This window comes from Uranotaenia lowii, chromosome 1 (genome assembly GCF_029784155.1).
Source record: "Uranotaenia lowii strain MFRU-FL chromosome 1, ASM2978415v1, whole genome shotgun sequence".
In the NCBI taxonomy this organism is placed as follows: domain Eukaryota; kingdom Metazoa; phylum Arthropoda; class Insecta; order Diptera; family Culicidae; genus Uranotaenia; species Uranotaenia lowii.
Genome location: NC_073691.1, coordinates 196,565,184 through 196,581,639, shown reverse-complemented (window position 1 = coordinate 196,581,639; position 16,456 = coordinate 196,565,184).

Genomic DNA, 16,456 nt, shown 5'->3' with positions numbered 1-16,456 from the left:
TTCGTTTGTGAGCGATCGAGGTAGCAAAACACTGACGACGAATTATGTTCGTTCTAGTACGGTAAACCTCAAAACTGGGCGAATTTAGAAAACGAATACGGTAAAAGTATCATATTTTCATGATTTTACAGCCTGGGCTGGCCATACTGAGCTCTTTGATTATTTCTACAACATTTGCGCCACTTTCTCATACTTTTTTGATCAATGGGAAAGGATTTTGGTGTCCAGTGCTTTTTTTAATCACATTTTTGTGATCCCAAACACAAGAACTGAACCTTCTACTATTGGCATTGATTATGCTTCACAATGATCTTTGATCGAAAAATTAATAAGTTATATAGTATATGACCAGGTTGTGAAAGCAACATTCCCAATATTAGTTATATCACATAAACAATACGATACTCAGAATTTTGGTTAAAATTTAAAGCCAGTTTTGCTGCAAACACTCTACAAAGCACGAAAAAGTAGTGTTTTTACCTGCTTTGGTAAGTTCTTTTGTTTCCATGTTGTTAGAAGTGCTTGCTATCTCCATATGTGAGTGCAGTTGTTCGACCATTGTTTGTTTTCGATGCAAAAAAAGAGATTTATTGTCATTATTTCTTTCATAACTCTTCAAGGTGTTAATGGCCCACTTTGGTGTCTTCAGATGAAAGTTGCATCATGAATCGAGCTATACAATGGTATATTTTGCAAAATATTCGGTGGTGCAGACGGTACTTTTAGACGCCATTTAAAGTTTATTTACAACTTTTCATGTTGAAGGTCATTATTAAATTTTTTTCAACTATTCTATTTGGAAAGCTGATAAAATTTCAATGCATTTTGATGTGCTATTTTATAATTTCCGTTGAGAAACAACAGAGTTATGTAGCTTTGAAAAATGGTTATTTTTTATTTACAAAAAAATCTAACCGAAGCTAACTCAAAAAATAAAAATGTTAGAAATCTGAAAAAATACATGTGTTTTTAAGTCGCAAAAATGAACCAAATTTTCAATTTTGGGGAAAATCTGAAGACCCCCGGCGCAAATTGTCAGATAATAAAAAAAAATCCCCTTAAGACAAAATTCCGCCGGAGACGAGAAAAATTTCTGACTTGCTTGTTAATACTTACTTTCAAATACTTTTGAGATCATGTAATTTTCATGTAATTTTTTCTAGGAAAAAATCTTCATGGGGGGGGGGGGGGGAGGTTACACCCCTAAACCTCCCCCCCCCCCCTCCCCCCCGTTCGCACGGCCTGGATCGCAACAACCTTCCCAATCTGTGCATTTCCTGTCGCTCTGTCTTTGTTTACCAGAGCCAGAACATTCCGAAAACATTCTCAGTAACGCTTTCCCAAATACTGCTCTCTCTCTCTCTCTCTGACGTTCACAATCTAACTAACTTGTCATTTAAAATCGTTGGTTTCTTCATTGCTCATACATTCGATTCTGAGACAAGGGGCGAGGCTATTTATTTATAATAGCGTGTATCCTACACCAATCTGTGCATTTCTTGTCACTCTGTCGCTGAAAACGAATGCCGGATTAATTCGAGAGTGCACCTAGAAACAGCCTGCCGAACCAGAAAGCCAAATTTATCAAACAGCAGCATCCCTCAAAATCTGCGCTATCTAAGCCAATCCGTCTTTTCCATTGGAAGGCCAAAACAAAATAAACAGTCAGCCGCAGCAGCCTCAAGATCTGCCCTTCATAAGCCAATTCCGTTTGTTTTTTTCACCGCAAACCAAAACAAACAATCAGCAGCAGCCTTAAAAATCTGAGCTTCCAAAGCATTTCTGAATTTTCACCGGAAGGCCAAACAAATACAAACAATCAGCAGCAGCAGCCTTTAAAATCGGCTCTTCCTAAGACAATTCCGTCTTTTTCCATCCGAAGGCCAAATCGAAACAAACAGTCATCTGTAGCGTCAACATTTTTTCGTAGTTGCTGACTTTAAAATCTGTGCTCTCTGCCATTGTCGTGATTTAACGATTCTTACGAATCTCAATTCAGAGATTCCCTCTTAAGGATAGATCGATGACTGGCTTTGTTTTGTTTGTTTTGCTTAGTGTTGCAAAAATAACAAACGTTGCCATAGAAATTTATTTTATTTTATTTATCTTCAGTGTTGCCGAATACAACTTTCATTTTATTTCATTTTATTTTATTTTATTTTTATTAATTTTTTTTTTCCTTAATATCATCTCTACAGTTTATTTCTTATTGATTCATTCATATAATACATTTATTCTATGATAGTTGCACAAAAATGTAACAATGGTATTTTTCGTAGAAAATTCGGTGATGAAGACGAGTTCAGATTATTTTTTTACAAAATCTGTTTTTAAAGCATAGGCTCCAAAAATGGGTCTAAAGTCTGTTTCTCATAGAATCTGGCCGCATTTTTTCATCTGCTGCAGCGCCCCTAGTTGTCACATCGCGAATCTATTGGCAGTGTTTTGATCTGGATGGTTTGTTTACTTAGTGATGAAAATTTCATCAAGATTGAAGTAGTCAGTCAAAAGTTATCGACGATGGAACGCGAAAGGTGAGAGAAAATTCTGCACACTCACGTAGAAAAACCGACGTGGTCAGGGGTAAAGATCGCGAAATTCCTGAAATATCCTGAATCGACTGTAAATTCGATGCTACAACGTTACCGGGAGACCCTTACGGTGGATCGAGCAAAACAAACCAGGCGTAAAAGTGGAAAATATGACCGGACGCTGCGAGCAAAGGTAATTCGATCAGTTCACAATAATCCTGGAATCTCCTTGCGTGATTTAGCGAAAAAGTTTAAGACGATCCACAGTGCAGCTCGACGAATTTGTTTGAGAGAAGGCTTGCGGTCCTATCATGCAAGCAAACACCCCAACAGGACGCTGAAAAAAAACCTGGTTGCCAAAACCAGGGCAAGGAAGTTGTACGAGAAAGTGTTGCCCAAGTACAACGGATGCATTTTGATGGACGACGAAACTTACGTCAAAATGGATTTTGGACAAATACCCGGTAACAAATTTTACCTTGCGAAGCGTAAAGGGAATGTAGCGGGTAGATTCAAGTTTGTTTTCGCAGATAAATTTGCTCGTAAGTTGATGATTTGGAAAGGGATCTGCAGTTGTGGGAAGAAGACTAAGATTTTCATCACTGGAGACACAATGAATGGAAATGTTTACAAAGAAGAATGTCTCCAGAAGAGGGTTTTGCCATTCATTCGGTCCCACAAAGGTCCGGTGAAATTCTGGCCGGACCTGGCAAGCTGCCACTACAGCCGGGATGTCGTTAAGTGGTATAAGGAGAACAAGATCGATTTTGTTGAAAAAAGTATCAATCCACCAAACTGTCCGGATTTTCGTCCAATCGAGAAAAATTGTGCAATAGTTAAGGGCAAACTGAAGAAATGTGACAGAATTATGAAAAAATCCGCTCAAATGGAAAAGCAAGATGGCGAATGAGGTTACCAGCAGTACTGTGTCTGATGGTTGGTATCACAAAAAAAGTTCGAAAATTCATCCGAAAAGCTGACGAATGATTTTTATTTATTTTTTCCTTAAAGTGCAATAAATGATAAAAATAATAATATGACATTTTTAACTTTTGTTGTACGTTATTTATTTGCGGAGAAATGATCTATTTTATCCGATCAGATTCTATGTGAAACAGACTTAATGTTTTAATTTTTCCCAGGTGAGATAAAACTATTCCATCATCACTCGACTATTGAGCATTCGGAAGATATTTTTCTAATTTTTTACCAACACGGCTGGATTTTAAAATTCACACCAATACTGTTTGAAGCTTATCTTTACCATAAAATTTAAAATTTTGAGTAGAAATCCAGCGTAATAATTAGTGCCAAAAATCCAATCTGATTCTAAAAGTTAAGTTATTTAAATTGCAGTTGATTCAAACTTCTCTTTATTCAAATATTGAGTGCATGAAGAACTACGATTTTTTATTTTTTACATAAATCATCCTTTACAAATTTGTTACTTTTTCTTTTGATTTAGTTCAAATATAAGTTAAAATTAAGAATGAGAGCTTTAAATTCAAGAAAAAAAAACAAATTAAAATGAAGTACCAAAAGCTTCATAGAATATGATTTTGATATTCTTGTTTTAGAATTAAATTCATTTTGAGAGATTGAAGAACCTAAATAAGAACTAATGATAGCTCGATATTTTCGAATCAAGATTCAGAAAAATACTTCTCAAAAATAATTAAATATTGAATTCTAAATTCATTGCAATTAATAACAAACACTTTTGTTAATAATTTGATATTTTTTTTCTACGAAAATGTGTGATTTATTTCCATTAGTGGAATGACATTTGTATCGGAAGATTCTTTAAAGAGTTCTTAAAGTGATAATTTTCAAACTACAAAATATACAAATACCGAAAATTATCTTTCTGTCAATATTTTTTCGCAGTTAGTATTGGGACTTATTCTGTGACTTGAGCGACTTGACTTATGAAATTTCACATCTTCATCCTGACTCCAGAAAATATTTCAGGAAAGAAATTTGTGTATCGATGAGCTCTGAAGACCAATAACAGCTCACCCGAACGAAAATTTCGAGGCTAGAGAAGCTAATTCATTCAGCAAAACGATATGAAATTTTGTATGTCACGTCACTCGAGTAGCAGAATAAGCCCCATTCATGAATTGCAGGTTGTTTTATAAAAGGCTATCGTAATAAGTATATTGAAAAAAAAAAAAAATGTTAAAAAATTTCACTATTCTTCTTTATTTTAATATTTTTTTATAAATGTAGATCTACAAGATATAAGTCACCCTCCCAGTGAATATTGATGAATCGCAGATTGTTTTATAAAAGGCTATCGTAAAAAGTATAATGAAAAAAAATCGTTAAAAGTTTTCACTATTCTTCTTCATTTTAATTTTTTCCAACATGCAGATCTACAAGATACAAGTGTAATTTGCAACTTCAAACTCCCACCCCTCTACTCGGTGTCTCGAAATGAACAGTTTTTCGTCAAATATTTACGTTCCTTTTGATTGACTGATTTTTGAAAATTTGGAAAATCATCCTCCCCACGCTCCCAAGCGCCAGCTCTAGGACCGCGCCTGATCGTGACGAAATTTATTACGAAGGTACTTTACGAGATAGACAAATGATGTCTTCAGCAAAAATGCCAATCAAATATAAGGACGTGCCATTTTTGCGTTATTTACATGTAAAAACTTATTTCAGTGAACAGATGGAGCCAAAATGTCCTGTATAATATTGAAGCAAACGATTTTTTAAGGCAACTTTACCGAAGACACCACATAGATATGACGTTTCGTAAGCCAGTTATGATTTTTTTTAATTAAAATGTTAAAGAGTGATACGGTCAAAATTTGGTCAATATCAACGTGACGTATTTCTTTCAATTTTGCATTTAAAAAACCTGAACACCCCTCATTTTGAAGGTATGTGTGTGTAGAATGTTGCACCTATTTTGATTTTGGAATTCACTCTTCAGTTGTCAAAATGCCGTCCAAGGAAGAAGAGCAGCGTATCAAAATTTTGCTCGCGCATCGCGAAAATCCGAGCTACTCACACGCAAACCTGGCAAAATCGCTAAAAGTTGCCAAATCAACCGTTACAAATGTAATTTAAGTGTTTGGGGAACGTTTGTCGACAGCCTGGAAGTCTAGATCGGGGGGAAATGGAAAACCGGAAGCTACTGAGACGACATAGAGAGTTGCCGGTAGTTTCAAGCGAAACCCTAACCTCTCTCTCCGAGATACAGCAAATAAGCTGGGTGTATCGTCTACAACCGTGCATCGAGCCAAAAAACGAGCCGGACTTTCGACTTACAAGAAGGTAGAGACTCCAAATCGCGATGATAAACAAAAAACGACGGCCAAAGCGCGATCTCGGAGGCTGTACACGACGATGCTGACGAAGTTTGACTGCGTGGTAATGGACGACGAAACCTACGTCAAAGCCGACTTCAAGCAGCTTCCGGGACAGGAGTTTTATACGGCAAAAGGAAGGGGAGAGGTAGGTGGCAGATATTTTCAAGCACATGAAACATGCAATGTGGCTTGAAAAGCAGCATTTTCATAGCTTCCGGGACTGTTAACCAAGAAATTTACGTGAAAGAGTGTTTGAATAAACGTCTGCTGCCTTTCCTTAAGAAACACGGTTGTTCCGTACTGTTTTGGCTGGATTTGGCATCTTATCATTACAGTCCATGGAGTGGTAAGCCGCCAACAACGTGCAGGTGGTTCCCAAGGACAAGAACCCTCCCAACACGCCAGAGCTCCGCCCAATTGAGAAATACTGGGCTATTGTCAAGCGGAACCTAAAGATGACCAAAAAGACTGCTAAGGACGAGCAGCAGTTCAAGGCAAAACTGGCTTTCTGCGGCGAAGAAGGTGGCTGTACAAAATCTGATGGCAGGGGTTAAGCGTAAGGCCCGGCAATTCGGATTTGGAAGAGCGGAAGCCTAACTGAATATTTTTCCTGAATTGTATACTAATTAAACTTGAAAAAGAAATTTAATTCGATTTTTCAATGAACGATTTCACCGATTTACACGCGTTCTCCCTTGACCAAATTTTGACCGTATCACCCTTTTATCATGCAACTCTACAAAATTGAACACATTACTTTCGGTGGGTTAAAAAATTCAAAATTTGTTACTTTTGGTCCAGTATATTCTGTGATGTACAATACTGAATTTCGGTGTTTCTTGGTTTAGATTTCTTCGCGGTCCAAAAAATCGCGGCTCTTAATGTGTTAAGGCCAAACATTACTTAGACAATTTTAACTACAAAAAAATATGAAATTTTGCCTTCATCAAATTCCCTTTACCATTTGATAAGGTTTCTAGCTTTTTGTCCTAAACTGACATACTCTTGGAAAATGTCCCTATTTTTTTAAATATCAAAAATTTACCTCAAACTACAACAAAAACTATACATTTACAATGGAAAAAGTTGAACTCTCACATTAATCATCCTGCTGCTTCTCAACGCTTTGATTTCATCAGAAAGGGTGTTTCAATTTGAGAATAGCTTCGCGGGCCGCACAAACATGTCTCGATGGCCGCGGGTTGCTCATCCCTGTCGGAAAATGATGAAGTTCATTCAAAGCTGAACATTTTCGTTAAACAGTCTTCAAACTCACCTCCAGGACGTATAATTGATCGAATTCAATTTCTTTAAATGCAGTTTTATAGTTTACTGGATGACTGGATGTACTAGGTAATAGTGTTTATCAAAATTTTTTAACACGGCGAGTTGCTGTAGGGGTGCTGGTACACGTACTAGAGTGCCCCAAATGACCCGACTGTTGAAATAGTTATGTGCTGCAGGCTAAAATTGATCCTAGGCCTAGTGCAAGATCGCATGCCAAATTTGGGCCAAATCGGATCACGGGAAGGGGTCGCTCAACGAGCCTAAAGTTTGTATGGGATTTTGAAACATTTTGTTCGGGAGAAACATGAAAAACCAGTATTTCATAAATAACTTTGGTTTCCTTCGGCCGATTTCTTTTGAAAATGGGTTTTCTTAAAGCCCAAATTATGAAAAATATTTCATCCGAAGACTGCAAATCGATTCGAGTTAAAATAAAAAAGTTATTAGACTTCAAAAATGGGCTAACTTTTTTAAGGGTGGTGTTCATCACGGTTAATGCTGCGTCGAAATGTTTGAACGTCCCGACTGATTAACAGTGATGAATACCACCCTTAAAAAAGTTAGCCCATTTTTGAAGCCTAATAACTTTTTTATATTAACTCGAATCGATTTGCAGTCTTCGGATGAAATATTTGTCATAATTTGGGCTTTAAGAAAACCCGTTTTCAAAAGAAATCGGCCGAAGGAAACCAAAGTTATTCATGAAATATTGGTTTTTCATGTTTCTCCCGAACAATGTCTCAAAATCCCATACAAACTTCAGGCTCGTTGAGCGACCCCTTCCCGTGATCCGATCTGGCCCAAATTTGGCATAGGATCTTGCACTAGGCCTATGATCAATTTTAGCCTGCAGCGCATAACATTTTACAGGTTTTGAATTTCCCATACAAATTTGGGGCAGTCTAACGTACATTCAATAAAATTTTTCTTAATTTACAATTTGAAAAACTACCAAACTTTACGATCATCAAGATCTTGCCAAGAAGTGTCACTTTTTAGAAATCGGTCAAGCCGTTCCCGAGATGTACCAGCGCAAAGTTTAATGTCACGTTAAGCTTTAAAAAACAAGCGTACAACGCACAGAAGCAGAACTAAATTAAATTCTTCATAATTGTTAGCAAAATTTTAATCTTTATTTTGTCATTCACTGTTTCTAACAAATTGTTTTTTCTTCAAACAGAAAAAAATCGCATCTCTGTTAACAATTCCAACGTGACCTGAACCTATTTGAAGTCGTACGAACAAGGCAAAAATGCTTAATTAATCTTCGCTTTATTTGAACATCCTGGAAATGTAATGATCCCTTTCCCGGGAATTTTCGGACTTTTGGGAAAAAATTATTAAATTATTAATAATTATTCAAACACTCTAATTCATACGAAACTAATTGGACTTTTTAAATTTTTACGTAGTAGTATTGCAAAACATTTCAAACTTTTTGAATGTCTCAAAAACTACATTAGCAATTCTAAAACCCAAGACCAAGTTTTTAGCCGACAAACTTTATAACTTTTTTATGCAAAAATTTGAAATAATGTAGAAACATTTTTCACTATTGATAGAAGTAGGTTAGCAACTTTTCAGGTTTTTCGTCAAATTTCGTGAATTTTTATCCTTTTGTTTCAAAATATGTCCGATGGTTTTGCAACTGTCAACAAATTGCGAATCGAAAGCTCTAAATGAAAAGTTTTGCAAAATAGAAAAATCAGATTCTTTTCGTAGCGTTTCTTTATTGGAATTGTTCAGTTTTATAGCTTCTTTGTCGTTTTCACTTCAACACTAAGTTTTCAAATGATAAAAACATTTTCTATCAAATTCAATGTATTTATCTGTTTAAAAAAATGTTCAAGTCTGAGCCATATATCAAGGAATATGATCCATTTCTGAAATTAAAGTAATTTAGCACTTTTTTATTGGCTTCGGAAATTCCCGGGATTTTTTAGCGTTCCTCGGGATTTTTTTTTATTCCCAGAAACTCTCGGTCGGGAAATACCGGGTAGGACATTCTAATCCTGCTATAGACTATCATTGATTAACTGAATATCCCAGTACAGTTTATTCCTAAAGAAAACTTTTAGAACACTCTAGAATTGGTTTTTTAAATCCAATCCACTAGGAATATCCGCAGCATGCGCAAATATAGTGAAAATGCTCACGCGTTTAATCACACGGATAATAGCACTGAGCAAAAACTTCAAAGTTTGAATCAAATTTTTTGCGGCAAAATATTTAAGTGTTTAAATAATCAAAATAAACTGATAATAAAAAAAAAATCATTATTCCGGAGGATTTTAATCAGAGGCTTGACGCGAAATAAGGTGTTCAATGGGTGCCTGGAATTTTCAATCGTTTTTTTTTTTAAATTATTGTATGTTCAAGGTTGTAAGTAGTCTTTGTGAAATAGTTGGTTGTTTTTTAGTCGGACGTTTGTATAAAATTCGATTCTTTAAATTTTATGACTGAAATCATATTTGTATCTACTTCATTTATAAATTTGATTTTAAAAAAGGTCGCTTCTGATTTATGTTGAAATAGATTCAAAATTATGAATACAAAAACATAATTTAAATCAATTTTAAAAATTTAATTGATTTTCGAGAGGTGTAGAAAATCACACAGGGTTAGCTAGTTAATATTTACATTAAGGTGACAGGGTGGTAACGAAATAGGTCATGTCAATTTTCGGAAACCGACCATATACATTTTGTAGATTTGCCCAAAAATCTAACATGTACAAAATTTCATCTCAATCGGACTTGCTCAAAGCTTTCGTTTTTTTTTGTCTTACAAAAATCACCTGAAGGGGAACCAAAGGGAATCCGGGAAATCGATACTTTAATATTGATGCCAAATGACTTAAAAATGCATAACACGTCGAGATCTGGTGTTATCTCGAAAAAAAATTGACGAAAGATCAACTTCTGGGACTCACACATGAATCCTGTGTCTAAATTAAGGCGCCAATTATGTCCCTACTTCCACAAAATCAAAAGCTCCAACTTCGGCATTCTACATTCTACTGTAACAATCTACACAACACGCCAAATTCCGACTAATGCTTGAGCCGATGACCCTGAATACGACCAGTTTTTTTTTTACTTTCAGTTCAGGGGTTGAATGTAGGTGTGAGTTTGTGAATGGTCTCCGATGCTGCAGGTGAGCAATTCGTGGGTGGACGAACTTCCAACACCTGCATTGTATGCTGCAGTGAACACCTCGATTGGCAGAAAATGTGCTCTGTTTAGCCGGATATTCGGAAATGTAAGGTTTTGTTTGTCCGATGAGCCATCGTGGAATTCCAGAGAACCATCATTTTGGAAAATAATTCGCAATAAAATTTTGTAAAAGCTTTCTACAACTAAAAGAAAGTTTCATTCGAAATTAAGTTGGAAACTGTTTCTGTCTTCTAGTTGATGTTGACCCAACAAGAATCAACCATAGACTGACCACACTCACTAAAGCACTCCGGTAACTCACAAAAATTCCGGAAGCGCGCATGTCAATCTCAAGTTCTTCGACGAAATCGTCGAAAGTAGACAAATCAGCTGGGTGAGTGCCGATAAAGCCATTTCGGAACGATTCCGAATAGATGTTCCAGATGAGTTACCGGGGCCTCCAACATCTAGCTCATTGCGGCAGTTCCGAACAGAATCGGAAGATGAAAACAAGACACCGGAACCACCCACCCCCTCCCTTTTTATGCCCACCCACCCACGCCAGTCTACACTCTCTCTCTGGGGACGATCTACGACATCCGGGTAATTCGTTGGCGTCAAACATCTGATTGAAGCGCGTTCCTATCCAGTCAGAGTGTTTGTCTCTGTGTGAGAGGAAAAAAAAAACGAATCTTTCCCCATCCCACCAAAGCGTTTTCGAGCCACTGCACGGCAAGCGCTAAACTGGAAATCAGCGGAACGGTTCTGATTCTAGTCAGGACAGGGTTTTTTGGCACCAAACCCGGCGAAAAGACACACACAAAACAACTTCCGGAAGGTCCACTTTCTTCCAAGGTTGGGATGGAGGCGTCTCGATTTGGTAGAACTACCCCGAGTCGATTTTTTTCCTTCATCCGGGGATGGCCTTTTTTCCAGTGAACTTCGGAAGGCCTGTTTAAGCTTTTGGCAAATGTACCTTGGTGTCTTGGTTTTGGTCCGTAGGCCAGCGCTGTGGAAACTTCTGAAAAGGTCGGTTGTTCGATCTGTTTGTTGTTTTCTTTTCTATCTCTCTTTCCTTCCACAGCTTGTAGCCATTCGCCGAGATTATGTGCCGAGGACAAGATGGCACATGGAAAACTCTATTCGAAATAAATGTAAGAAGCAGCAAATAGTTGACATGTTAACCTCGGTCAAATAGAAAGGGATTTCAGGGACATATGGAAGACGTTCGTTGTCGCGTAGAGAGACAATTGACATGACAAGAACTGTGGGTTACATGACCACAATGTATCATCCGCTTTCATTGAATAAAACCTTGTTAACTGTAGTGTTTGTTTTCACTCCAGCCATATTCATCAATTTTGAAAATAATATAAATGCTTTCATGAAGTTTGAAAAACGATGGCCAATCTTCATCAGTACATTTACTAATACCACTTTAAATTGTGGCTTTAGCCCAGCCGAAAACCTAGTACGCTTACAACGTAGTCTAAAGGGCCCCGCTTTAGAAGCTGTTCGAAGCGATCTGCTTCAGCCGGACTATGTTCCACAAATTATGGAAACACTTTTGGATTCGTTTGCGGACGACCAGAATTGCTATTGAAAGAACTTCTGGAAAAAAATCGAGGAATTCCAGCTCCAAAACCTGATCGCCATGAGACCCTTATCGATTATGGGGTGGCCGTAAAAAGTTTGTGTGGTCATCTGGAAGCCACGAATCTACATGCTCATCTGTCAAATCCCGATTTGTTATTTAAGCTCGTTGACCCGTTACCCGTGCGCACAAAATATGAGTGGGCAAAACATAGTGAAAGTTTGAACGAAGTGAATTTGAAAACGTTTGGTCTTTTTATGACAAACGTCGCGCGAACGGTTAGTCGAGTGTGCCCGTACAGTGGAACTACAGTGAAGCCAAAACAAAGAGGGGTGCAGTACAGTACTTGGAACTGCCGAAGGAACGTGATGGTTGTAGCATTTGAGTTAGTTTTACGTATTTGTTGCTTATAAATTCTTTGCGTGTACCTGTCGTGATCGTCCAGCTCTGTTTACAGCTGAAAAGGTAAACAACCTGGGAAGAAAAACAACACAAAGTTTCACCGCTCGACTCGCAATCACTCTGCTAGTGAAGAAAAGGTGATAAAAGTTCACTCTTCTGGTCGCCATTGCGCTCAACAGTTTTTCCGCGTGTTGTTCCGGCTCGTTCTGGCTGAGGATTTCGTCGCGGATTTACAAGCTGCTGCCGGATACTTCAATCTCCAGACATCAGGTAATTCGGACGAGTAATTTGCAAGCAATCAGCACCGCAGAATACTTACCAGTAATTTTCCCTAGACATCCGCAAGATTCCACGAGAACAACCCAGGAACAGCTGACGGAAGTTTCGCGCAGGATTCTGGAAGGCGATAAGCAACCAATTCATCCGTCGGAGCATACACAAGAGGTAATCAATTTGAAAGTGATCTATGTAAACACCACTAATCAGGGACCCTTTCATAGGATACTGGGTCATTCGGCCGAAAGTTATGAGGCCGAAAGCCATTCGGCCGAAGGTCATTCAGCCGATGGACATTAAGCCGAATGGGCTATCTGGCCGAACAGGCCACTAGGCCGAATGGGTTATTCGGCCGACGGTTATCCAGCCGAATGCTGTTAGGCCGAAAGGACGCAAGGCCGAAAGGATGTTCGGCCGAATAGTCACTAGGCTGAAAGGTCATTTGGCCGAATGGTCACTAGGCCGAATGAACGATAGGCCGAATGATCATTAGGCCGAAAGGTCGTTAGGCCGAATGGTCACTAGGTCGAATGGTCATTAGGCCGAATGGTCACTAGGCCGAATGGTCACTAGGCCGAATGGTCATTTGGCCGAATGGTCATTTGGCCGAATGGTCATTTGGCCGAATGGTCATTTGGCCGAATGGTCATTTGGCCGAATGGTCATTTGGCCGAATGGTCATTCGACCGAATGGCCATTAGGCCGAATGGTCATTAGGCCGAATGGTCGTAAGGCCGAATGGATGCTGGGCCGAAAGATCGTCAGGCCGAATAGTCACAAGGCCGATTGGATGCTAGGCCGAATTTTACACTTGTCTGCATGCTAGGCCGAATGGTCATGAGGCCGAATGGAGGCCGAATGGTCGTTAGGCCGAATGGCTGTTAGGTCGAATGGACGATAGACCGAATGTTCACCAGGCCTCATCACCATTCGGCCTCATGACCATTCGGCCTAGCATGCAGACAAGTGTAAAATTCGGCCTAGCATCCAATCGGCCTTGTGACCATTCGGCCTCATGACCATTCGGCCTAGTGACCAATCGGCCTTGTGACCATTCGGCCTCATGACCATTCGGCCTAGTGACCATTCGGCCAAATGACTATTCGACCTTACGACCATTCGGCCTCATGACCATTCGGCCTAATGACCATTCGGCCAAATAACCATTCGGCCGAATGACCATTCGGCCTAACGACCTTCGGCCTAATGACCATTCGGCCAAATGACCATTCGGCCAAATAATATTCGGCCAAATAACCTTCGGCCTAATGTCCCATTCGGCCTCTTGTCCTATTCGGCCGCACATCCGAAGCCCACCCGAGATCTGCGTGATGAACGTAGCCACCTTTGGAGCGACGTGCTCACCGGCCGCGGCTCAGTTCGTCAAGAACAAGAACGCAAGAGATTTTCAAGACAGATATCCGAGAGCGGTTGAAGGTATCACACAAGGACACTATGTCGACGACTACGCCGACAGTTTTGAGACACCCGAAGAAGCAGCTAGAGTGTTCTCGAAAGTTCGGATGATCCACGCAGCAGGCGATCTCAATATACGAGGTTGGCGTTCAAATGATACGAAGGTTCTTGCGAGTAGTAGAACCACAGGCTGCTGTTAAAGGGACGAGGTTGAAGAAGTTTATAACCGATGGACATTCAATTGTCGCAAAACGAGTTGTCTTGTGGTCGGATTCTAGCACGGTTCTGGCGTGGATTCGATCAGACCATCGTAGATTCTCGCAATTCGTGGCCTGCCGTGTTGGAGAAATCTTATCGTCGATCAATGTTTCTGAATGGCGTTGGGTACCGTCCAGATTTAATGCTGCTGATCTCGCCACCAAGTGGGGACATGGACCGTCACTCCAGTCGGATGATAGTTGGTTTAAAGGACCGGCATTTCTGTGGGAACCAGAAGAAGCGTGACCACAACCGAAGACGCTGAAAACTACAACTGAAGAACTTAGAGCTTCGTGTGTGCATTTTGGTGTTGTTGTTAAGGATACCATAGTCACCTTCATCAACTTTTCGAAATGAGAACGTCTCGTACGAACGATGGCATACGTCTACCGGTACATTAACATTCAACTATTTCAAAAAAAGTGTAGTGAATTCCTAAGTCAAGAAGAGCTCATCCCAGCAGAGAATGCTGTTTTCCGACTATGCCAACAGCAATCGTTTCCAGAAGAACTGAAAATTTTGAAGCTCAACCACAAACAACAGTCGAATAATAAAATCTGTATTCCTAAAAACAGTGTGCTCTATTCGCACTCCCCGTACTTGGATGAGAACGAAGTAATACGAGCAGATAGTAGAGTTAGAACAGCGAAAAACCTGGCAACAAATTTTAAGTTTCCTGTTATTTTACCAAAAAATCACTACATAACCGATCTAATTGTGGATTACTATCATCGGAAGTATCAACATTGCAACTCTGAAACAGTTGTCCGGGCCCATTTTGATGAGTTCAGCTGCGATACCATCCTTCCCAGCCGACTTGTTTCTATTCAGCTGGCGTATGGCTTCCTTAACTTCACTCATCGTTGGGAGTGGCTCCTCTACGTCGTTGGCTTCGCCGGCGATGTACCTTCCTCCACCGTCTTGATGTCCTGCATGTGCGCCGTTCAGGTGTTCATCGAAGTGCTGCTTCCACCTTTTGATCACCTCACGATTGTCCGTCAGGATGCCTCCGTCCTTATCCCGGCACATTTCGGCTTGCGGCACGAAGCCTTTGCGGGATGCGTTGAGTTTCTGATAGAACTTTCGTGTTTCTTGGGAACGATGCAGCTGCTCCAGCTCCTCGAGCTCCTCCTCCTCCAGGCGGTGCTTTTTCTCCTGGAAAATTCGGACTCGCTGCCTCTTCCGCTGTCGGTGATTTTCCACATTTCGACGGGTGCCTCTTTGCACTACTGCCACCCGCGCGGCATTCTCTTCGTCCATCACCCTCCTACACTCATCGTCGAACCAGTCGTTCTGTCGAATTCGCTCTACATAACCGATGACGTTCTCCGCAGCACTGTTGATGACTGTCTTGATGGTATCCCAACAGTCCTCGAGAGGGGCTTCATCAAGCTCGCCCTCTGCCGGCAGCGCAGCTTCGACCGATTGCGCGTAGTCTGCCGCGACCTCAGGTTACTTCAGTCACGCGATATTTAACCGAGGCGGGCGCCGGTTGCGTGTGTTGTTCACTACGGAGAGTTTTGGGCGCATCTTCACCATCATCAGGTAGTAGGTAGTCTGATTCGAAGTTGGCGCCTCGACAGGATCTGACGTCGATGATGTCCGAGAAGTGCCGGCTATCAATCAAAACGTGGTCGATCTGTGATTGCGTTTGGTACGGTGATCTCCAGGTGTACTTGTGTGGGAGGCGGTGCTGGAAAAAGGTACTACGTACGGCCATTCGTTTGGAGGCGGCGAAATCTATCAGTCTGAGGCCGTTTTCGTTGGTCAGCTGGTGCGCACTGAACCTTCCAATTGTCGGTTTAAATTCCTCCTCCTGGCCACACTGAGCGTTGAAATCCCCGATGACGATCTTGATATCATGTTTTGGGCAACGGTCGTATTCACGCTCCAGCGTAAAATTCGTCTTTGTCGTCACCGGTACTTCCGAGGTTAGGGCTGTGCACGTTGATGATGCTGATGTTGAAAAACCGGCCCATGATTCTCAACCGGCACATTCGTGAGTTGATCGGCCACCACCCGATCACGCGCTTTTGCATCTTTCCCATCACTATAAAAGCTGTTCCAAGCTCGTGTGTGTTGCTGCAGCTCTGGTAGATGGCACGACCATCTGGATACGTTCGTACCGTGGAGCCCTTCCAGCATACCTCCTGCAGTGCTACGATGTCGAATTTACGGCTCTTCAATTCGTTGGAGAGCACGTGGGTACTG